Source organism: Spermophilus citellus (genome assembly GCF_964194105.1).
Source record: "Spermophilus citellus genome assembly, chromosome: 2".
NCBI classification, from domain to species: domain Eukaryota; kingdom Metazoa; phylum Chordata; class Mammalia; order Rodentia; family Sciuridae; genus Spermophilus; species Spermophilus citellus.
Window position 1 is genome coordinate 246,873,996 of NC_138183.1, and position 18,427 is coordinate 246,892,422.

At 49.1% G+C, this 18,427-nt stretch overlaps 1 long non-coding RNA gene across 2 annotated transcripts; it reads left to right on the plus strand.

Moving 5' to 3' along the window:
* The first annotated feature begins 10,837 nt into the window (after window positions 1-10,837).
* On the plus strand, window positions 10,838-15,285 carry LOC308642467. 2 transcript variants are annotated; one of them, XR_014020563.1, is made up of 4 exons: window positions 10,838-10,967; window positions 12,710-12,847; window positions 14,245-14,366; window positions 14,965-15,285. It is a non-coding gene; the product is annotated as an uncharacterized lncRNA (long non-coding RNA). The 2 variants fall into 2 exon arrangements; XR_014020564.1 differs by lacking the exon at window positions 14,965-15,285 and adding an exon at window positions 14,765-14,919.
* Window positions 15,286-18,427: the final 3,142 nt, after the last annotated feature.

Consider the following 18,427-nt stretch of genomic DNA (forward strand, 5'->3'; position numbering starts at 1 on the left):
GGCAACTGCTCCGAGCTCTCATCTGTGAATAGGATGCTCTGTGTCCACAGGGAACCTACTGTCCTGGGTCCTCTGGCTTCTGGGCCTCGTTCTGGAAAACATGACCAGTTCTGGCAGGTGAGGGACTCAGGACCAGCAACACAAGGCCTTGCCCCACATCCAGTGGTCAACAAGTGCCCGTTCTGTAGGCGTCCAAATTAGCAGGAGAATCCTCAAGTGACTCAAAGTCATGGGACTTCCTGAGGGTTAGGTCCAGTGGGTGGACATTGGTGGGGGGTGGAAGGCAAAGGCGTATCAGAGAAGATTCTGTCTTCAACAATGCCGAGTAAGGAGAGGGTCCAAGTTCCTGAGACCAGGGATCTGCCGCCAGTCCCCCTTGACTTTGGGCTTCCTGAGGCAAAGGTGAACAGCCCCTCAGAGCTTAGGGGAATCCCAGACGCGGGGAATCCTGGCTCTGGAAAGGCACCGTCAAGTTTCTCTCTGGCTCCCTGGGAGGCCGAGTTGCTGGGAAATTCCCACCATGTACCTCGCCTGTCAGCTTTCCTGGAACCTTCTGTAGAGTGAGCCAGGAGAAGATCTGCCCTCAGGCCCTTGGGGCTACAAATCCCCTTTCTTCCCTGTACTCAGGATGGACCAGGGAAAAAACTCCTTTAATATAATACTCACAAACAGGGGTAGGATCTTCATTAGTGGATATTTTTAGTGTTCTAGGCAGTTTTTATATACATTAATCATTAGTTCATTCAACAAGTCGAAGAAATATTATGCCGTTTTCTAGATGGGGATGTTGTGGGGACAAACGAGGCAAGGCACGGAAGATAGCAGGAAACAGATTTATTTGGCTGCAGCCAGGTTCAGAGGGCACAGCTTTTGCTGTAATCAATCAATCCCCTGAACCCCGAGTTCAGGGAGTTTCAGAGTTTTATACCCAGCATGTAAGGGGAGGGGCTCAGAAGTTCACAGTCTGCAGAAGTTCACATAAAAGCAGCTTTTTCTTTCACTGTTCTGGGCAAGTTCACTCTTCAAGGACAACACCTGAGAAGGGGAGAGCTTCTTCTCCCCTTTCTTTCCTCCCCCTGCCAGCTGTTACCATGGAACCCAATTGGTAACTTCTCTTAAAAATGTAGACATCTCTGTGAAGCCCAGCTCAAGGCCAGAGGCCTTGTGTGCACATTTCTTCAAAGTACTATACTGGATACGTTTGTGAAAAACTAGTAAGAGAGTATCCTGCACCTGGAGTGCTGGTATCTTCCCGGCCAGTGGCCAAGTAAAACAGGGCGACACGAAAATAGGAAGTTTATCTACATTGGACTCTTTCACAGAGACTCTTTTGCTGACAGTCCCCAAATTAGCCATGGAGAAGAGGACTTTTCTTTGGAGAAAGGGGGTGCCCACTTCAAGGAGACAGAATCAGAGGCTGAATAACCTCCCGGTGGCCACATGAGCCAGGAAGTACCAGGGCCAGGATCCCTACCCAGGTTTCTCAACAGCATCCCTTACTGCAGACGGACTGACCTCAGCCCAGAGAGTAAAATCCAGACTCCACAACAAAGCACACAGGCCCCAAGAGTCGGTCCCCCCAGTTCTCATCCAGGCTCCAGACAACCTTCACACTCTCCCAGGAAGTCCCGTCATTCCTCTTCTTTCCGTTCTTCTTGGCTAAGACCTGTCAGTGCCTTGAAGCTTTGTTCCTGCCCAGGGACCTACTTCTTAGGTAGGATTAAGTTCCTAAGTCAGGGTGTAAGGTGCAGCTCTCACAGGGGGGCCGCCATATTGTTCTTCCATGGTGTTGATAAGCAGGGTTTCCTCCATCACTGTAGCCAGCTCTCTGTGGTTTCCTTGCATTTGGGGGCCATGTTATAGTAGAATCATCCCCAACGTATGCCAACCAATACAGCCTCCCTGAGAAAATGGCTGGTTCATGCCTCCTCTCTCTTTCCCCATTCTGGAACTGGTGCTTTTTGAGTAGGGTGATGGCCAGGGTAGGAGGGGTGGCCAAGGAAGCTTCCTGAAAGCAACTTACTGTAAGGTTGCTTTGTGTGTACATGTAACTTATCAGGCCCCCATGGCCTGTATTCAGCAAAAAGATCTAAATATATAAAGCCATGCAGACAGATGGTAATGCTAAATTGAAGGAATGCTTGAATTCTCCTGAAGAGAGGAAAGGGTTGGGGAGATCTGCACAGGGCTTTCAGCTGCATCCTTGATATTTTATTTTAATATTTAATGACTTGAAAAAAAAAAAAGAAGCAAATAGGGTGCAGTCTTGAGATTAAACTAAGGTGGGTGGTAAGGACACAGATTTCTTTTTAAATTTATATGCAGTGTTGAAGAATTGAATCCAGTGCCTCACACATGCTAGGCAAGAGCTTTACCACTAAGCTTCAACCCCAACCCTTGGACACAGTCACTGTTTTCTGTACTTGAAAATATTTGAAATTTGAAATATCCCCAAAATAAAAGTAGATGATCCTGCATGTTCTCCCATATGGCACTGGGCTTGGTAGAATAATTGCTCCCCCCAAAAATGTTGTGGTCCTTATCCCGGAACCTGTGAATATGTTACCTTATGTGGCACGTGGGACCTTACAGATGTGGTTACGGATTTCGAGATGGAGATATTATTCTGGGTTATCTGGGTCGATCCAATGTAATCAAAAAGGTCCTTTTGAGAAAGAGGCAGGAGGGTCAGAGTCAGGAGGAGACCTGGAGATAGAAGCAGATGTTGGAATGCGGTGGTCTCCAGCCCGTGAACACGGGTGGCCTCTCCAAGCTGGGAAAAAGCAAGCAATGGAGTCTCCCCAGAGCTTCCAGAAAGAACCCGGATGGCCCTGCCAGGTTCTCCCTGTGGTCCTCGAGAGATCCATTTCTGACTCCTGACCTCTGGAATGGACGTACAATAAATTGGTGCTCTTTTAAACCACCATGCTTGTGGAAGTTTGTCATAGGAGCAATAGGAAGTGAATGCAGGCATGGTCAGCAGCCATCCCAGTTGGTGGTGACCCTTCTTTTCTTTTTTGTACAGGTATTTTTACATTTTTTTTCAATTCATTCTAATTAGTTATTCACGACAGTAGAATGCATTTACACACTTTGATATACATAAATGGAGGGTAATTTATCATTTTTCTGACTGTACATGTCGTAGAATCACATAGGTCATCAGTCATATTGTACATGAGATAATAATGTCTGTTTCATTCTCCCTCTTTCCTACCCCCATACCCCTCCCCTCCCTTCACTCCCTTTTACCTAATCCAATGTAACTCTATTCTTCCCCCCCCCCCATTGTGAATTAGCATCACATATCAGAGAAAACATTTAGCCTTTGTTTTTTTTTTTTTGCGATTGGCTTATTTTGCTTAGCATGATACTCTCCAAATCCATCCATTTACTGGCAAATGTCATAATTTCATTCTTCTTTAAGGCTTAGTAATATTCCATTTGTGTGTGTGTGTGTGTCTGTGTGTGTGTGTATCTCACATTTTCTTTATCCAATCATCTGTTGAAGGGCATCTAGGTTGGTTCCATGGTTTAGCAATTGTGAGGTGAGCTGCTATAAACATTGATGTGGCTGCATCACTGTAATATGCTGATTTTATGTTCTTTGGGTATAAACCGAGGAGTGAGATAGCTGGGTCAAATGGTGCTTCCACTCCAAGTTTTCTGAGGAGTCTCCAAACAGCTTTCCATGGTGGTTGCACCAATTTGCAGCCCCCACCAGCAATGGATGAGTGTGTGGGGGTGATATTTCTTCATGGGGGAACAAGAAGCTCAGGGAGGACGTCTCTCTGATCCAAGATGGCAGAGCCGAGTTCCCTGAGTCCTCAGTCCCCATTCCTGTGCTTCCAGTTAGCTCTCACTCCAGGAGAAAACCAAAGATGCAAGACTACAATCCCCAACCTGCAAGGTCGCATCAGCTCAGTATGATGGCCTCAGATGCCTAATTCTTGCAGGAATCCTGGGGCCAAGATACAAGACACTCCTGGCTTGGGGCTTAACTGCCTAGGCTGGTTCTGGGTCTTGCAAATGAAAAGGCTGATCTTCCAGCGCTTAAGGGCTTCTAATCCCTCACCTTCTCCCTTCAAGTTTCCCATTCTCTGCTGCCTAGGGTAGAGGCCACTGTGGCTTCTGATTACTGCGACGACTGAACTATTCTTTGCCAAGCACCCTCTGCAATGGCACCAGGTTCTGGGAAGGTGAGACATGATACTTACTTGGAGATGCCTCGTGCCCCCCACCTCAGGAGTTTGCAGCTGGCAGGATTGGAGAGTGCGATGTGCCTGCAGAAGACCACAGCACCAGGCAGCACGTGACTGGCAGGAGGGAGGGACCAGACCCACTTCCACAGGGCTCTATACTCCTTTCCCATCAACCACACAGAGTCTGAAGATGCAGATCTTTGTCTTGAAGTAGTAAAGAATCTTATTAAGAGAATAAAACACAAGCCAGGCGCGGGGGCGCACGCCTGTAATCCCAGCGGCTCCGGAGGCTGAGGCGGGAGGATCACGGGTTCAAAGCCAGTCTCAGCAAAAGTGAGGCACTGAGCAACTCAGTGAGACCCTGTCTCTAAATGAAATACAAAATAGGGCTGGGGATGTGGCTCAGTGAGTGCCCTGAGTTCCATCCCCAGTACCCTCCTCCCCCCACAGAAAAAACACACAGACAAATAGGAACTGTCTCTGCCAAGTCAGGTGGTGTCCTAAGGGCAGTCGTGCTGTGTGCTGCAGAGAGAGCTACAGGGAGTCGGAAGGGACTTCAGTGAGCTCTTTTCAGGGGAGGCCGGACAAGGTCCAGTCCTCAGAAAGATCTGGTAGCATCCTCAGCCACATGCACTTGTGTATGTGTGTGGGGTGGGGGTGAGCGTGCAGCTGGAGATTTGAAAGGAGAGGTCATAGGAAGAGCAAAGTGTGAAGCCCAAACTCTTGAGACTGAAAGACTTCCAAAGATTCTAGCCAGAAAAAGGATCCGGCTTTAGGACAAGTGCCCACGATTTCCAGCAGCAAGACTGGAGAGCCATTGGAAAAGTGTCCATCAGACGAGAGCTAAGAGTATTTTTATAGCAAAAGACTGGGGAGGAAAAAGTGAGGTGTGTACGTTGGATGAGAAGAGTGGGATAACATGAGGAGGGAGGCCTGCGGTAGGCATGGCTGCCCATCTGTAACCTGCTGTTGCTTCTGGATTGGTTTTTTACACTTAACCAGGTCACCGTGCCCCTGGTGGTCAGCTGTGACAAGGTTTCAGATACGTTCAGGAATATGGAAGTCTTTTGTTAGTTCCGCCTGTGGCTGTTGAGAAACTGATGTGACTCTATTTTTGAGAACCAGCTTCTACCTCAAGGCCTGTCCAGAGGGAGGGGGCGTGACCCTTGTCCTGGGAAAAACCTACAGAACACTCCTAGGCACATACCCACTCTGCTGAGTTAACAGGAGAGATCTGCAGCGCCAGGTGTCCCTGACTCAGTTACACTAGGTGAGGACCCATAGCAACCCCCTAGCAACCACCAATCAGCATGAGACAGGGAAAATATCTGAAATGCCAGGTGGCCCTCCCCGTAGTTTTGGTGATTAATAACATGATTAGACCACCCCGCAGTTCAATGTAGTAAACACTCTTGCAACCCTCCCCCCACGGCCTAAACCAATCAGTTCAAATGTATCCACCACTTGAACTCACCAGTCACCCTTACCCAACTTGTTCCCGCCAGTGAGTATGATAATCAATGTTAAGAGTTGTTGTTTGACTTTCCTGTGGTATGGAATGATTTGCTGTGTGATGTTGTGATGCATAGAGTATCCCCCCAAAACCTATAAATCTCACTGAACAAAGGGTCGGGACTCACTGCCTGGGACCGCTGCTTCGGGAACGGTTGTGAGTCCAGGCTCGAGCTTGCAATAAAGACTCTTGTGTGATTGCATCGGATTCAGCTCCTGGAGGTCTATTGGGGTCCCACGAATCTGGCATAACACTGTTAACTGATTAACTTCCCTCATTGCTCTCCTGCTCCATCTCTGGCCCTTAGAATTAAATTTTGGGTAGCTCAGAACTTGTCTTTTGTTAAAAGATGTGAAGGTTTTGGGCAAGGTGCCGGCTTGTCTGTAATCCCAGTGACTCAGGAGGCTGAGGCAGGAGGGTCAAGGCCAGCCTCAGCAATTTACTGAAACCCTGTCTTGAAATAACAAGTTCAGTGGTAGAGCATCCCTGGGTTCAATTCCCAGTAAAAAGGAAAAAGAAAAAGTGTGGGGCTATGAATGTAGAACAGTGTCCACTTTATGCTTTCAATACAGCCCTGGCTGCTCTGCCCCTGCAACTGATTTTTAAAATGGACAAGTTTCTTTCTCTTCCTCTCTCCCTGCTCCTCCCTAATCCCTCCCTGCCGCAGTTTTGGCTGGGCACAGAATCACGAGCCACTCAAGCAGGAACAAAACTTTATTTTGAAAAAGCTGCCGATACTCTCTAGGCGCCGGCAAGCCAAACCCGGTCCTCCCACGCGGGCGTCTACCGGCACCGAGCGCCTCCCGGAACCCGGAACCGGGGGTCCCCCGGACCTCCCCCGGAATTCCCTCCTACTATCCTTCCCCAACCAATGGGAACTCTCCATGAGTCCCGTAACATGAGTCCGGTAGCAGGCCAAGGTGAACAGCGGGAGTCCAATTTCCATATGAATGTAAATCTTAACATAATCATATCTCAGTGGCTAGCTGGTCACTTTACAACCAAAGGTGCCATACATCGTATATTTGCTTGTGGCTCCTAGCACCTCCCCCTTCCTAATCTCTGGGGACACAGGATTACCTTTCTTCCCCACTCAGGCAGAGTTATCTCTCCTTGAGCTCCCACCCACCATTGGAACAAAGTAATCCAGACCTCAGGGATGGCACCAGAAGATCTCAGAAATGACTTCCTCAAAGTGACGCGTGAGGTACGACTCCCACAGAGAACAGTGGAATGTAGCCTTAGAGTCACCTCTTGAAAAGGTCCCTGTTCCTGTTGATGGGCAGAATCACAGCCTCTGGGACTAGAGTCCCCTGTGTTTCTCCTTTTTTTTTTTTTTTTTTTTTTTTTTTTTGCAAAGCCATAAACCTTCTTTTTCCTTTTTCTCAAAACCATGTCCCTGTTATTGGGTTGGAATCGGGGACAAGGAGTGAGCTTTTGGTAACAAATGTACCGAGAACCAAAGTATTCACAATTCGGAGGAGGTCAGGAGGGGTCAGCTGGAGGCAGCTGTTGAGGGAGGTCGGGTTGGTGCTGGGAAATGATCTGTGGTAGGTGCCCTAGACTATAAAATAGGGTGACCTTATAGTTAACTCAAAGGCTTGACGGAGAGGGGGAGGGAAGACAGAGGTGAAACAGGATGTGGTGAAGTGATCAGGATTCACTGGAAGAGCTGAGTGAAGGAGATTATTCCCCCAAGAAATGAAAGCGATACCCACAGGATCCATGCCCGTCGCTTTGCCTGGAGAAGAAGAATCGATCAAAACGGCAGCAAGCAGCCACCGAGAGCTATTTTGTCACTTTTATTCAAATCTCATCAAAGGACAAGTTAGAGCCACTGTCACACACCGGAGGAGGCCGTCCCCTCCTCTGGTCCTCTAGACCCTTGGAGGAAGAGAGCAGAGCCAGGGAGGGTCACTCTCAGAGCCACTGAGCCTGCCCAGGAACATCAAGTGGGGGCCTCCTAGTGGGATGGGGCAGGAAGAAGCAAGATACTGGAAGCAGCTCCAGGACAGGTTTAGGACCAGAGGTTGGGGAAAAGAAAAGGCCGGTGGAGGGATGCTATTTAAGCCTAAGAAAGAAAAAGTTCTCAGAGACTCGCAGAGAAAGCTGGAGATAGGAGAAGAATGGGGAAGACATGGGACCATGAGCAGTATTCAAGAGGGGACCAAAACAAGCAGCCAGAGAGGACGGAGAACAGAGGGACCTGGGAGAGCCCACGAGGCTGCAGAGTCAGAACAGGCACAGAGCCAGCACAGGCTCTGGGGAAGCAGTCGTTGTGCAGTCCCCAGGACTTGGTGACACAGACGAGCATCTGCCAAACACGTGACAGGGCCCTGCAGTCCACTGGGCAAGGAAGTGGGGCTCCCTGGGACACCGAAGGCTCACTTAGTCTCTCGTTCTGGCTTCTGGCTTGGGTGCACTGTCTTCAAGGAGTGAGGGGTCCAGGGCCTCGTGCTCCGTCCAGCAGGGATGCGAGGTAACCTGGCCACCGCGAGATGACTGCTCGTGTTCATCCAGGAGCTCCTGGACGCTGCAGTGTCAGATGGCAGGCTTCGCTCAAGAGGAAAGGGAGCCTAAGGCAGTTGCTGTCATCTGATGTCCTCTGAAAGTGGTAGTTGGCCTGGGTTGAGGTGTAAGATACCTTCCAAGGACAAAGTGGTCTGTCTGAGTGGCCTGGCCTCATATCCCTGCTCTGTCACTTACTGATCTTGGAGATCATCTCAGTGGAGAGTGTCGCAATTGAACAATCTGCAAGATGGGGCGCATGGTAACCACCTCATGGGGTTGTGAATACCAGCTGAATGCCTAGAACAGTGCCTAACACATCCAAGGTGCCCACTCCACGTCAGGATGGGTGATCACGAGTCCACAACCAAAAATATTAAGAGGGCAAGTAAAAGAGGCCTGAATTGATGTGGAGAAGCTGCTTTTGAGTGGGCTTGAACTTTTGATCCTCCGTCCTCAGCCTCTGGAGTCGCTGGGATGACAGGAGTGCATGAAGTGACTCTTGGTGGGGGCTGGTCACCAGAAAGATCAAGCCAAGAAGAGAAGTTTGGATGTTTGGAGGGCACTGCGCCCTGTCACTCCAGTCTCCGGGGAAGGGAGAGTGGCTGAAAGTTGAGTGACCAATGGCCAGTGATTTAATGTGCTGAAACCTCCATAAAACCCCAGAGGTCAAAATTGAGGGAGCCTGGTTGCTCCGGGGTGCTGAACCCGCGGGGCGAGATACTGCAGGGCCATGTGCCTGGAGAGGACCTGGAGGTTCCCCTCTCCTCCCCAGTACCTCGCCCGCGCCTCCTCATGGGCCCGTTCACCTGCCTCCTTTGCAACCTCCTTTATAATAAACCCGCCATTAAGTGCTTCCCTGAGTTCTGTGAGCTAGTCTAGCAAATGATTCAACTCAAATGGGGGTGTGGGAACCCTTGATTTACCTTGGGTAAGTAGGAGGGACGGGAGGCCTGGCCTTGTGTGGGAGTCTGAACTGGGGAGTCCTGTGGGACGAAGCCCTTAGCCTGCGGAATCTGACGGACTCCACTCAATTGAATTGTAGGACCCCAGCTGGTCCTGGAGCACTGGCTGGTGTGGGAAAGGCCTGCACGTGTTGATGATCAGGAGTGTTAGGAGCACAGTAGGGCACAGTTTGTTTTCCCTGTTAGACAACAGGGACTTGGGGTTTAGGGTTTGGGGGTTCCTTTTTTGGTGGAAAGGGACAAATGAAATGTGATGGTCACGATACGAAAAGTACCACCCAACTGTGAAAAGAGGGGGTTAATGCACCCACAGAAACACAGTAGGTCTTTTTTTTTTTTAAAAAAAATAGTTATTCCTTAGTGTAGGCAGACACAATACCTTTATTTTTACGTGGTGCTGAGAATCGAACCCAGTGCCCCCACATGCCAGGCAAGCACTCTGCCTCTGAGCCACAACCTCAGCCCCTCAGTGGGTCTTATAAATGTGGTACTGAGAGCAGCTGGGTGTGCACCCTCACTGATGTAAAGTAGATGAGAATACGCCTGTGGGATGTGTCAATCTGAAATTCCAAGACACACCTAAAGACACACAGGGAGCACATCAGGGCTGGAGTTCACAGGGGAGCAGCGAATGGTGTTGGGGTAAAGGGCAACAGCCATTTTTAAAAAGGAATGTAGCCAGGCGTGGTGGTGCACGCCTGTAATCCCAGCAGCTTGGGAGGCCGAGGCAGGAGGATCATGAATTCAAAACCAGTCTCAGCAATTTAGCAAGGCTCTAAGCAACTTAGTGAGACCCTGTCTTCAAATAAAATATAAAAATGGGCTGGGGATATGGCTCAGCGGTTAAGTACCCCTGGCTTCAATCCCTGGTACCAAAACAAAACAAAATACCCAGAAAAGAAAAAAAGAAAGAACATTAAAAGGGAGTGTAAACTGGGCATGGTGGCACACGCCGGTAATCCCAGCAAATTGGGAAGCTGAGACAAGAGGATTGAAAGTTTTGAGGCCAACCTTAACAATTTAGCAAGACCCTGCTTCAAAATAAAAAATAAAAAGGGCTGGGGATGTGGCTTAGTAGTAGAGTGCCTAGTTCCATCCCCAGTACTGAAATCAATCAATCAATCAATCAATCAATCAATCAATCAATAAATAATGTGTGTAAACCAAGAGTAGAATACAGAGGCTGGCATGCAGTAAGGACCCCCAACGGTTAACTATTAGTTATTAATTTAAAAATTAATAATCAGAACACAGAGAACGCTTTCCTTCTGGCATGCATTTCGGTGAGTCCCATGAAGAGGACCTGGCAGTTAACATGTTAGTGACACAGTCACTCTGTAAAATATCCAATTTCCCCCACTCTTCTACACAACTAGCAGAAACATTCAGTTTCTTAATTTCCTCCTTTTTTAAGTTAACAGGTCCCTGTCCTCTTCTCCAAGGTCGGAATCAGTGTTAGAGTGGATCACATTTCAGACCTTCTGTCCTACAAAGGCCGGAAATGTTACCTAGCTGTTGGTAGGACTGCCCGCCCTGATGGAGTCAGAGTTGTTCTCCAGGTCAGGCGGCTCACACTGTCTGTGTGGTCATTTCCGCCTGCTCTGAGAGCTTAGGGGCGGTGCCCACGGGGTTTGTTGATCCAGGAGGGAGAGACCTCAGTAGGGGGCTAAGTTAGGAAGTGACTCAGCTTCTTGTGGCACACGGATTTCAAAACAGAGGGACTGTAGTCTCCTGAAGAAACGCTGCTGAGGACGTCGCGGTTACATCAGGAAAGCTGAGGTCAGCAGGTGCTCGCAGGCAGCCGAAGGGAGGACCGCACCCCTGCCGAGGGTTACAGGAAGGGCCTACGTGGAAAGCCCAGACATCATGACTGGCAGAAAAGTGTTTGGGGAACTGTTTCACATAACGCAAGGCACATTTTCAGCCCCAGGCAGGGCCTTCACGTCCAGGCTTGTGCAAAGCCTGGTCAGCTTCTGGTCAGCGGCTGCTGAGGGCAGGAACCAGTGGCCTTGTGCAGTCTTCAACTCTCCTTCCTTGCCCTCTCCTCTGCCGGCTCTGCCTGTCCACCTACTCCTCCTGTCTGGGTTATCTTCCTGAACCCGATGATGTTCTGGCTTCATCTGGGGTACAGGGTCCCCAGACAACTTAGTCACTGGTGGGGCTTTGGTTGCTACTTCAGTGCAGAAGAGCCACACCTTGGTCTGCATACGGGATCTTTCTGAGCTCCAGGTTAGGATTTCTGACTGCCTAGCTAGAAGGCCCAAACACCCTCAATCCCCTCCACCACTAATGTTTTCCTGGGGAGAAACGTGATGATGTTTGGCTCCAATTCTCCATCCCTTTTGCCTCACTGTAGGCAGAGCCCAGTCCCCAGCCCTTGACTTTGGCCTTATGAAATTGATACCGCTGTTGACCGGTGACGAGTCCTTGCTTCCCTGATGTTGAAGAATAACACCAAAGAAGCACGCCGAGGCAAGGTCAGAGTAGAAATTAGAAGTTTATTAAAGGACAGCAGAAAAGACTTCTCCCGGAGGAAGAAGGGGACCCAAGAGGTGGAATCCGTGGCAGTGCAGTTGTTTCTCCTTCTTATAGTTTTGGGGATGGAATGTAGGTTGGAAGGCCCGAGGGGTGGGACACTTCTTTGTGATGGGCTATCTTTAAGTTTGCTGGGGGCTGTTCATTAACACTTCTTTGAGGTGGACTTTGGCCTAGGGCCTTTTTGGGACTTCGTCAACATTCCATGAGTTGTCCTGTGTTTTCCCTGAGTCATTCCCAGCATGGCCTCCATTTTAGATTTCACTCGATATTAGACCCGATTTACCTAACTACACTGACTACCTAACTTTAAATCTGGCTTCAAAATGAGGGCAGAAGTCGGCTGTCTGCCTCCCAGACAGCCCTGAGCAGAGCTTCTCCTGATGGCCGCTGCCTCCTGCACACAGGTCCGGGATGAACACACGTGAAGCAAAGCGGCCCTCACCCCCAAACAAGACACCGAGCAGCCCATTTCTGCAGACTGACCACAGAGTTAGTTACTGGCCCCGATGAGCCCATGTCACCCAGTGAGTTTGGTTTGTAGCATTCCCATAGCAGTAGCTCATCGGTGTCCTCTCACAAGAGACGAATGTATACAACCTAGATAAACAGGTCGAGAGCAGATGCCTGGGCATAACCACCGTCAAGGGCAGGAAATAAAACATTGCTCACCAGCCCAGAAAAATCTACGTGCCCTTCCTGATGACCCCCTCTACCTTCACCCCCAGAATCATCACACCACAGTTCCGACTTCTTTTTTGCTAATTGTTTCTTTTTCTTTATGACTTACCCTCATATAGAAACTAGACAGTTTCCTTTTCATCTTGAAATGAATGTAACCTTGCTGTTTGGGTTGTTTGGGGCTCAGCATTTTGTTTGCTCAGCGTTGAGAAGCCTCTTAAGTGTTTATGTAGCTTTAGTTCGTTTATTTCTACCACTATGCGATATTCATTATATGAACATTGGCTTTTATTTTATACTGTAAGGGTCCGGCGAAGCTTCGGAGAAAGAGACCACACAAGAGACTGGCTTCATGCAATTGGCAGGAGGGAGTTTATTGAACCAGCATGCTGTGGCTCAAGGCTCACTCAGGAAGGGAGAGCAGCCCAGAGCCCAGAGCAGAGGTCAAGCAGAGCTTAAGTACACTTTTTGGGGAGAGCGGGGGGGGGGGGGGGGGGGGTGCTTTGCATACATCAGAACAAATCATCATGAGGTGCGGGAAAATTGAACAACAACTCTGACACATGATTAGTACATTCATTGGCGGGAACAGGCTGGGCAGGGGTGATTGGTCACTCCTAAGCAGGGTACACATTTAAACTGATTGGTTTTGGGGCCTGGATACCTACGTGCCGAGCTACTCAGAGCCCTTAGCTATTAAACAACCAGGGAGTCAGTGGAAATATTTACTGGGCAGTTCGGGTATTGTCCTAACAGCTACAGGGATTACAGGTTTTGGGGGTAGCAGAGGAATTTTAATAATACCTAGTCTTTCACTTTTTAACCCAGGCCTTGCAGTTTAGAAACTTTACAATGCCCCGTCTTTTACACTTTAACTCAGGCTTTGCGGCTTAGAATCAGCTTAGAAATTTTACCTTTACAATACCTGAGATTGAACCCAGATGCACTCCACTACTGAGTTACATCCCCAATCCTCTATTTTTTATTTTGAGACCAGGCCTCATAAAGTTGCTTAGGGCCTCTCTACATTGCTGAGGCTGGCCTCGAACTTGTGATCCTCCCATCCCATCCTCCCCAGTTGCTGGGATTACAGGTTTGTGCCACCATGCCCAGCTCACTATATGAACGTCGTTCATTTATTTTTTATACTTATTTATTCTACGATTGATAAATATTTAAATCTTTCTGATTTCTTGGTATTATAAAAATCCTGTGTGCGCATTTCTGTGAATCAGGATACACAAGCCTTTTCTCTAAAGGATCAGACAGTAAACATTTTAGGCTTTGTGGCCACATGTGTTTTCTGTCTCAGGAGATTGACAGGGGTCTGGGCCAAGCTCCTTCACCAGCAGCAGCCTCTGCGTCTCCCCCTGAGGCAGCCACAGTCCCAACCACCTGGTTCCTGAGCAAGGACCGAGCTGTCTCTGCTCTCACCACCTTGCACTACCTGTACCCCGAGTCTGCAGTCCTCTCCCCCTCACCCAGTGAACAGAGTGAACACATCCTAGCAGGGTGCGGTGGTGCCCGCCTGTAATCCCAGCTGCCCTGGAGGCTGAGCCAGGAGGATTGCAAGTTCGAGGCCAGCCTGGGCAATTTAGAAAGACCCTGTCTCAAAAATTAAAATTACAAAGGGCTAGGGATGTGGCTCAGTGGTTCAACACCCAGCACCATGAACACACACAAAGCTACCGACCCCCTGACCACTGTGTGTGGACCCCAGCTTCTACCCCCAAACGCTCCCAGTTTCCAACTAGGGGCTCTTCTTATGACTTGATGCCTCAGTGTGACGCTTGGTCTGTTTCCTCGCTGAACTTCAGTCAAATCTTTGGTTTGTCTTTAGAGTTCCGCCCATCCCTAGTGAGTGGGCATTAAAGGAAAGAAGCAGAATGAATCGACATCTGGCAACTACGGCGGAGAGGGACAGATTGGTGAAGTGGCCAAGCCAGCATTGGAATCCACAGGGTGAGAAAGAGGGAAGACAGGTGGGGGAGATGGAGTGGCCTCAGAAACAGCAGGTCCCTCACAGCCACAGGGCTCAACTGGAGATAACGGGCCATTCCCTGCTGGGAACAGGCCTTCCTGGGGCTTCACAAAGGCTGAGTGTCTTTGATGGCTCCTCCTGCAATGTTAACTATGCCAAGGTTGTTCCAACCCCCTCAGCCCCCAGACAGCCTCCAGCCACAAGGCGCTGCTCAGTGTGATTTCCTGGCTCGGGTCCCACCTGTTCTCTGAAAAGCTGCCACACACACACAGGGTACGGTGGAGGGGAAGGATAAATACTGTTTTTGAAATTGTAAACAAAGTATTGTATTATTTATATTATAGAGGAATAAATTTTTTTAAAACACAAATCATTTCAGGTGGGTTAGATCAGTGCTACTCAAATTGTGCTCCTGAGACAGAAGATGATTTTCCAGCCCCAGGAGAGGCAACTGAATCAGAGACTGAGAGGAATTCTTCAAACAGTTTCATAGCAAATTTGAGAGCATAATTTTCTGTAGAATCTGAAAATAAATACAGGGATTGTATTTTGTAAGTCTTTATTTTTTCATCTTCCTAGTAATAGAATATCTAATGGGTTCTGTGGAAGTGTCAATCTGCATATCACACCCTGGCTGTCAGGGAAGACAGCCTGGTCCTTCAGCCAGAGACTTTGAGAAACACCAAGCTGTGGGGAGCCATTCTCGCACGTGATGGGCACCTCCCTGACTGGGTGTGAGGTGTCCGGCTAAACTGTGTCAGAACTAATCCCCACCCTTTTGGTGCGAGAGCCCATCCGTGTGGGGGTGTGACTGACCATTGACCCTGAGACCAATCACTGACCCTGACCTTGGAATGCTGTCCCCCTCGACCTTCATTGAATGGAATTTTCCCCTGAATTTCTTGTTCCCCAATAAAAGGCCACTCTCTGGCGTGCCCTCTCTCTCTCCTGCTAGTCTCTTGTGTAAACCTCACTGCCCACCCGGTGGCTCGAGGCAGGAGCCAGAGGAAGAGCCATCTCAGACCTGGTCAAAGAAAAAGGTAAATTGAGTTTATGTGTGTTTATTTTGATCTCACTAGATCACTTCTATGCTTAGAACAGTTAGTATGAAGCCAGCGTGCTGGTCGCGCGGCTGACCAAGCCCAGTTGGGGAGATGTTGGGGGAAGAGACTGAAGAGCCAAGAACCATGTCCCTGTTGGGCACAGTGGCGCACACCTGTAATCCCGGTGGCTTGGGAGGCTGAGGCAGGAGGATCATGGGCCCAAAGCCAGCCTCAGCAATGGTGAGGCATTAAGCAACCCAGTGAGACCCTGTCTCTATATAAAATACAAAATAGGGCTGGGGGTGTGGCTCAGTGGTTGAGTGTCCCTGAGTTCAATCCCCAGTGCCAAATCCCCCCACCAAAATAAACAAATAAATAAGAACCATGTCCTCCAGGGAGTCAGCAACTGGATGTCCCCTAGAAAGAGAAGGATAGCCATGTGGGACAGACAACACACACACACACACACACACACACACACACACACAAACATGAACAAGAGGTGTAAGAAAGTACGTCACCCCTGCTCATCCTCACCCCGCAATCCAAGCCCTAGATGTCTGGGAGGTGTCAAGGGGAGGTTTGAACAAATGACATACAAGCACTTAAATGCCCAAGGTCTTAAATACCACATAGTCTCACGTGTGGATCAAAAAGCTGTTCTCAGAGAAGTAGAGGAGAGTAGCTGGCAGAGTCTAGGAAGGGTCGTGGTGGTGGGTGGCGGTTAACTGGGACAGGGTGCCCCGGGCAGGAGGAATGACCATAATGTTCTACGGCACAGTACGATGGATGATAACTCTGGTTGACAACAACCAATTGAATATTGCACAGTATCAATATTGCACAATAGATTTTGAATATTCCTAACACAAAGGAAAGATACTTGTCTGTGGCGACACTGCATACGTGTGCTGAAATGTCACATTGTACCCCATAAAACTATATGTCAATTAAAATTAAAAAATATATATATGTATATATCATACAGTACTGGGTATTGAACCCAGGGACCTTTTACCACTGAACTATATCCCCAGTCCTTTATATTTCTTGAGACAGGGCCCTCCCTGAGCTGCCAAGGCTGGCCTCAACCTTGCTGTCCTCCTACCTCAGTCTCTCTGGGATTACAGGCTTGTCTAGCACTAAAAGTTTTATTACCTAAAATGAGATTCTCAGCCTGGCTTCACCTTGGGGCTACATTTACTTAAGGATCTCTGTTAAAGTCCTTTCAAAATGTTCTGGATTGTTCTAGGGAAATTTTGCTACCTGAGGCTTCCTTCTCAATATTTTGGGCAGATGAACCAACTTTTGAAGCCGACTTGGTGAGAGCAGCTGGATGTGGCTCAGGGGTTGAGCAAGGCCTTGGGTTCCATCCCCAGCACCTCAACAAAATAACAATAAAAAGAAGAAAACCTTGAGGGAGACTTGCCCTGCCTCTGTAGGGGAGGAGGCAGTGAGTCCTTGGGGAGCTTTGAACCCAGCTGGGAGGCAACAGTAAAGGTGTCAGATAATGTGACAACAGATACAAACAAGTACAACTCATACTTTGTATTCAAATTGACAAGTGAGCCTGCTGTGCAAACACAGGCTTCTTTGAAGATAATCAGTGAGTCCAGGAGGCTGGGAGTGGTTTGTTTGTTTTATTTTTTGGCCAGAAGGCCCAGGGAAGAGTGCAATAGCAATCCAGCCAGGATGCCAAAGGGCTGGTTGGATAATGACAGGACATTGAATGACTCAGATCTCTCTCTCTCTCTCTGAGTTATTTATGCCCCAAGGGGTTATAAAACCAGACCCAAAGAGCATGCTCGGTGTTGCCCACTGTTGCCTGAGTTGCTTTGGAATTATTAAGGTCAGTCAACCGGGTGATAGCACTCCTGGTTACAATGGGGAAGTAACTCCTGGGGAAGCAGCACCTCCTCATAGCCGCAGAGCAGAGTCACCACACCCAAGCAACACAGCAGCTCCCTGCCCAGAACTGTGCAGAGACCAGGTCCCCATCCTGGGCCCTCCTTAGATCCATGTGGCCCGCCTCCAGAATCCTTGGCTTGCCCAGAGCCCTCTGGTCTCCCACACGGTGCACCCTGAATGTATTCTCAGTGAAGAGAGAATGTGGGTGACTGCAAGACTGCACTTTATTCTCGCACTTAGCAAAGAGGACCCTAGAGCAGGGCCAGGCAGCTGCTCTGCCTGGAAGCGGAACCATCTGCCTCAAGGGTTGCATCTCCCAAACGTCTTTGCAGAACATTCTTTTGTGGCCTTCTGTTGCATATGCTAGATATTTCTCTCCCTCCTTCTCTCTCTCTCTCTCTCTCTCTCTCTCTCTCTCTCTCTTTCCTGGGATAAAAGGCTGGATGCTTACTTTTCATTTTCAGAGATCCTCCAGGGGCAAAGCCAACCAAAAGGACTGTGGAGGGATCTTAAATGGGCTGTGCAGCCAGTCCCCTTGTTAAGTCCTTAGCAAGTCCTTGTTAAGCCCTGGGTACTGGGGCGGGGGCAGTACTCAGAGTCCTGGGTGGTCCCATTAGGCAGGGTCCTTTGCATATTCACTTGGTAAATATCAGCATACAGAATAGGGGGTGGAGGGTGCTGTCTCCTCCTCCAGACCCTCTGGGCTCTTCCCTTCCTTACCTGGCACAGGCCAGAGAGGTGGGCCATCCTCTATCCTCCCCTCCTCCCACTATGTCGTGACCCATCACCAAGCCTCCTCAATCTCACCTTCTACAACTCCTCACATGCAAAATATTGGTAAGAGAGGAACGTGGGTGCAGGAACAGAGAGGTTCTGTGTGTGATTCCCGGTACTCGTAGGTGAGTCTATTTCCAGAACAGAAAGTTCCATTTAAAAAAAGATAAATGCATTCTCTCAAATTGGGCCCTCTGCTCTGTCACTTGCAGAATCCAGCCTTTCCCCATCTCTCTGCCTCCCTCTCTTGCCCACCTCGGCCCTGAGTCCTCTTTACCCCCTCGAAGCCACACTTAGATCAGCAGACCTGCTCCCTC